The sequence below is a fragment of the Cornus florida genome, unplaced genomic scaffold, assembly GCF_030987335.1.
Source record: "Cornus florida cultivar Cherokee Brave unplaced genomic scaffold, ASM3098733v1 CherokeeBrave_3.0.0_Hap2_Chr09, whole genome shotgun sequence".
NCBI classification, from domain to species: Eukaryota; Viridiplantae; Streptophyta; class Magnoliopsida; order Cornales; family Cornaceae; genus Cornus; species Cornus florida.
In genome coordinates, this window is record NW_026775579.1 from 32,267,699 (window position 1) to 32,274,031 (window position 6,333).

Consider the following 6,333-nt stretch of genomic DNA (forward strand, 5'->3'; position numbering starts at 1 on the left):
AGACAAATTGCATTTATACTTAGCCCTTCTGAATTTGGAAAGAAAGCTAATCACCGACTCTCTAGGTAATTGATGAAGTCTGGAAAGGTCTACCATAAACATTTCTGGCTCAGCTCTGTAAAACTGAGTATGGAACAAATCCTCAAATTGCTGCCAACTTTGGATGGAGTTGGCTCACAAGTTGGAATACCATCTAAAAGCATAGCCAGTCAGTGTATTTGGAAACAAGCGTACCTTCAGCCATGGATTGGTTGCTGCTTCTCCATATTGGACAGTGAAACGGCTGATATATTCCAATATGGACTGTTTACCCTCTCCATTGAATGTTGCAAATTCTGGAATTATGAAATTCCTTGAAAATTCAACTTCATCAATGAACTCTAGATAGGGCATTTTGTAGGTTGGCCTTCCACCCCTTCGAGTTAGGCCAAACTCCTGTTGGAAGAATTCTGTAAATTGGCCTTTATCAAGCGCCATGGGCTGTGGAGGGTTATTTCTGGCCAACCTTGAGGTTGGTTGACCCTTTGATATCCCCCACCTACCATTAGCAGTGGGTTGGCATCTGCATAGTTGTTCCTACCGTAATTTCTTCCTTCTTGGTCCAAAAGTGGCTCCTTTAGACAAGGTTGCCCTCTAACCGCTCTAAAAATGGCCATGTGTGGCTTTGGGGGTGTAGCATCTGGTGGCTGAGTGTTCGCAGGTGGAATATTCTGCTGTGTTTGAGGAATGTGGTAAGGCCATGGTTGACCAGGCTGATCATGCCAAGTCTGATGTGGAAACGCCATAAGTAGAGGGTTCTGAATTTGCTGAGTGACTGGCATTGGCACTAATTATGGAATAGTCATCTGTGTCATTGGAGTGGTCACAACTGCAACTAGAATATAAGTCTGTGCCATTGGAACAGGCTGCATTTGCCGCTGAGTTAGAAGGAATGAACCTGCATGTTGTTAAGAAGAACTCTGCCTTCAATAAATGTGGTCGGCATGTTGGCTTGAAATGCCGATTATTGAGTCCCTTCAGAATTATTTGGCCGAAGGGCTATGGCTTGAGTCTAACTTCCAAAGGACCGTTCTAACATAGATTTTAACCTATGAGATATTCGATCCACTATTTCTTCTAACTTTCGCTCTTGAGAACAAGCAGCTCTCGCTTGTTCTTGAATGGCCGTTGATTGGTCTTAAGCAACCCTTGCTAGGTCTTGGGTGACTTTTGCTTGGTCTTGCACAAACCTATCTTGTTACATTGCCATCATATGGATGTTATCCATGATGAGTCCATTTGCCATTGTTTGAGCAAACTTTTCCACCATATCTTTTTCATTAGGTGCAAATCGTGAACTTTCGACTTGAAGTTCACTGGCTTGCATTTCTTCTATTTCGGCAGGGTCTTAGACAGACTTACATTACTTTCTTCCACTGGCCATTGAACAATCTATTAAGATGTCCCACCAGGCATGCCAATATGTTCAGCTCGCAAAAAAGCTCAGGTGTGCCAAGAACTGCTATAATTCCAAAGTAGATATCCGAACAATATTCTGTAGGAGATTGCAGGGATCAAGCGATTGTACAAAGGTCTGAAATGACCACCTTTGGAAGTTCTTTTTGCCCTGAAACAGGACTTCGGGACTGTTCTATAGCTAGTAAAAAGAAATGCAGTATTGAAAGTACGGGACTTTGAAATAAAGTTAAGGACTACTTATTAGAAAGTAGGAAAGATAAATGCTGGACCTAAATTAAACATAATGAAAGTGTATTGCATGAATGTAAAGATACATGAAATGAAGTAATTGAATGTGTTGTTTAGTTGTGTGTGTTGAACAGGATTTGCAAACTAAGCTTAAGTGCTCTATTTATAGGCTTTTTCCATGTAACAATTTGGTGTGTGGTAGCCTTGGCAGCTTCCACTTGGCTAGACTTCAGATTGCCAAGTGTCCTATGATCTTTGGTGATTGTAACCATCTTCTTCCTCCTCTTTGTTTCTTTTGGGCATATCTTCAGCCATGTCTTCCACGATTTCAAGTTGTGTATAATTCTGAATTAAGTTTTCCACTTGTCCTCTTCACAAACTTACACATGGCCCACGTTCTCTTATTCTTCTTCCTTCTGCCACAGACTTTTTCTTCTATTTCAGACATGATTTTGTTAACTTTAGCCTTGTCATCCATGATCGTCAACAGCTTCCCTCAGTTCATGGTAGTTACCATATGAAGAACCACCACTTTCAACTGACTTATTTATGTTAAGCCAAGTGTCCCACATTCTTTGTGGTCTTTTCCTTCTGCAGAGTCCCTTTTCTTGTATAATTCTATATATCATGCATGTATATAAAAGTTATTTGCATACCACGTTCTCCTCGACTTTGGGTAACTTCATTTCAGTTGAACTTTCCTTTCTGGTCTTTGTTTCATGGCATCATAGCCCCTGGATTTCAGTGACTTCTTCATCGTGGGTTATATCTGATATATAAATATATATACATAAATATATATCCATAAATATAAATCATTGCCCACGATCTTCTGCCAACCACGTTCCCTTGGTTTTGGTAATTTCCCTTCTTGAGACTTTCCTTCTGGATTTGGAGTTCATGGCGCCATGCACTCCTCTATTTAAGTATATATCTATATATATGTATACACACAAACACACACACACACACATATCTAAAAATATATACTTGCCATTTTAAACTATCACCCACTTTCCTTTTCTGCTGTAATGTTGTCAACTTAACTGAAGTAGTTGTTTGGATTCTCCTAAAAACAAGGAGAAAATCCAGCCCCGTGTTTTCCTTTGTCAACTTTGGCCTTGACATAATTGAAAACCTTCCTTTTACTTAGGATTCTTTGAAAGCACTATCTTTTCATGAACCTTCCATAATACGAACTCTTAAAAGAATTGATCTACCATAGTCAATACCATAGTAAGCTGAGTAGAACTCGCCATGTGTGAAAAACAATTGGTTGGATGAACCTTGACTTTGGATAATTGTATGACCTTGCATGTAGTATAGTGTTTCCCAATCATAATTCCTTCATTTCAAATAGGAATATATGGGCCCTTGCTATAAAGATGGCAAATCATAATATGAATTACCTCTTTCCTTTTAAAATAAAAGACTCCTTGTGGTGAGATTTAATTGGCCCACATATTCCTTGCTTTCACATGAGATCACATAATACTTTAAATAGGGTTTTTCCAGAGTTGCGATCTAGTATGGCTAGTTCCATTGGAACTCGCCACATACTTTATCTTTATTAGTGGATCGCATACAATCTATTTTTAACAATTTCACATCATATCTTCCTCTTTTGGACACTTACAGCATTAATCCAATGTGGCAAGCTCATTGAAACTCGTCATATGTCGTCTTTCCATTGGAACAAAAATAATGGGATAAACAAATAGCCTAATCGAAAAGTTTTTGATTGATTATTTATACTAAATACAAGTAAGTAGAGAACTCTACTTTTTTATTTGTTGCATAAATGATTAATTAAAAAGAACAGTTCTAACAATAATTTGTATGCTTTATTTTATTTTATTTTATTTTTTATGGGTTTAAGTTTGGTAAAAATTTGTAGACTTTTTTTTTTTTTTTTTTGGTGCTCAATTTAAAATAAGGGTATTCCATGGTTATTGATTTTAAGTAAATTTTGCTTAAGGGTATTGTTTGGTTCTAATAAAAAAAAACTTGTTTCATGGTAGTTTTCTAAATATTCTGTTGGGTCTAGCTCCAAAGGAAGGTTAGGAGTTGAATCATGAGTGTGAGTACGAGCTAAGAAATCTTTTTTTTTTTACATGGATTTAAGGATTTTTCTCCAAACAACATCATTTGCAAAACATGAATTTTAAAGGATATTTAAAATCTCGCTTTTTATTTTTTTTTTAATATATTTCACACTTAACAGCACTTAATTTTCTCAAGATTACAAAGGTGATCATATTTCATAAACCACTAATCTCACATCATATTTCATGTCTCCATCAAACTTATTGAATTTAAACAAACAAATAATGACAAAAATTATAAAAAAATAATTTGAAAAATATTCTCGCACCGAATAATCTATAATTTCAAATCAATAATCCAGGTAAATAGCGAACTGTCAAAAGACAGCACATTCAGAACAGTCATTTTAATTCGGTTTTCATTGGAAAAACTCGTCTTAGATGAGCACAAGCCACATCTTCATTGGGCTTCATCCAAACTATTTTTTTCTTCAAATTGGGCCACTTTTTAGAGAAACCCAAATGATGAGTTGCACCCTATTTTATCTTTGACCTTGGCAGACCTATGGGACGGCCTCTTAGCCTAATAGATCCTGTATTTTGAGATTTTTTAGGTAAAAATCTAGGTGTAGCACTGACCTCCCTTATCGTAAAATTAAACACTTTTGTACGTTGATGTCATACTTAAAATTTGAGAAGGTTTATAGAAAACTTGAAATTGTTATTTTGTTCATATGTTAAACTAATAAAAGTACAATGGGTGTAATATTTATCTAACACATTCGGGTTAATGTCAACAAACATTAGAGGTTAGTGTTATATTTTAAATTATATGGGAGGTTTATGTTATTTAGACAATCTATAGGGGATGTAAATGTAATTTTATTATTATTTTATCTTGACAAGAAATGCACCCAAACATCCATTTTTTTCCGAAACTTGAGCCCTCAACCTTCTACCATTAGACTACAATCCTTTCTGTATTTTGGGGTTAATGTGATGTGAATTGAGTACCAAAGGGAGACCAATGATGAGAGACAAAGTTGTAATACATTATCTAAAATTTGGTAATCCATTAGAGTAATAAATTATTACATGATCCGAAATTACATGATTCCAATCAATTATAACTCAATACACAAATGATAGGAACTTTATTCAAATTTATAGGAATCATATCATTCTGAGCCATGTACGTGTGTTGTATTACACTGGACCCGACCTCTTTATAACTTGCTAACTTTATTTAGCATATGGAAGACAAAGGGAGTGGGTCAGTCTTCTAGAGCTGCATTTAGAAATGTTGAAAAGTAGGGACTTTAGATTTCTATTTTATCATTTTTCCAGGTGAAATGAATCTAGCTTTCTATTCATTTGTGGTTGGACTTTTCAGTCATTCTTCCACTCGGCTACATATTTTAAAGGAGTTGGACTTTTCAGTACTTTGAATTGGGTCCACCTTAAGGGAGTACAACATGAAATTATATTCCGGGAAAGAACAGGACTGAAAAACAGAATCTAATTTTGATATATATTGTTGAACACTGGTGCCTAAGAATTTTCCATACTCAAGGAGTCCAAATTCAACGGCTTGTAATATTGTCATTGTAATCACTTTTAAAACGAGGGGATAACATCTCTATTCTCTGGTCAAAAGAAGATAAGTGTCAAATTGTGTCAAATTGTATAAATTAATAGTGAGACATAGTCTCCAGTTTTCTCTAGAGAATTTAAGGAAAGATGGTCATATGGAATTCCTAGTTAATGGAAAATTGGAATTAACATAATCTAATTTTGATATATATTGTTGAACACTGGTGCCTAATAATTTTTCATACTCAAGGAGTCCAAATTCAACGGCTTGTAATATTGTCATTGTAATCACTTTTAAAACGAGGTAACAACATCTCTATTCTCTGGTCAAAAGAAGATAAGTGTCAAATTGTATAAATTAACAGTGAGACATAGTCTCCAGTTTTCTCTAGAGCATTTAAGGAAAGATGGTCATATCGTATTCCTAGTTAATGGAAAATTGGAATTCATTCCATGTGTGTGGAGGGAAAAAAATCACACCAATCGCAAAATAACACGTGGCGATAAAAGGCAGCCCACAAAAAAGTTAAAAAAATTGGAAATCCATAATGAAACATAAGCCCAGCAAAGGAAGGCCTACTTAAAACAAAGGCAGAATGAACATGCCCAATTCTGACAAGGCCCAAACTCCATAACGCCTACAATAATGTCAAATGCACAATCTGTAGGCATAAATTACCCACGTTTGGGAATAAAAGCCAAGAAACGTCTCCATGTAAATTCCTAAGCAAAAAAACACTTATAAATAGAGCCTGAACAAAGGTGAAAGGCATGGAACTCTGAATATTACTACAATCTCAAAGATTTACTAGCTCCCTTCTTAATTTTTTCTGTGTGCTTTCTGTAGTCGATCCTTTTAGGTGTTCGGGTGTAAAAAATTGCACCCACACTTTGGCGCCGTCTGTGGTAACATCGATACAAAAAGTCCGTTCCCTATTCCTTGCATACAGCATCACTCTAGAATGGCAACAGAGCCAGACACTGTTCAACCGCAACAACAGGAGACCAT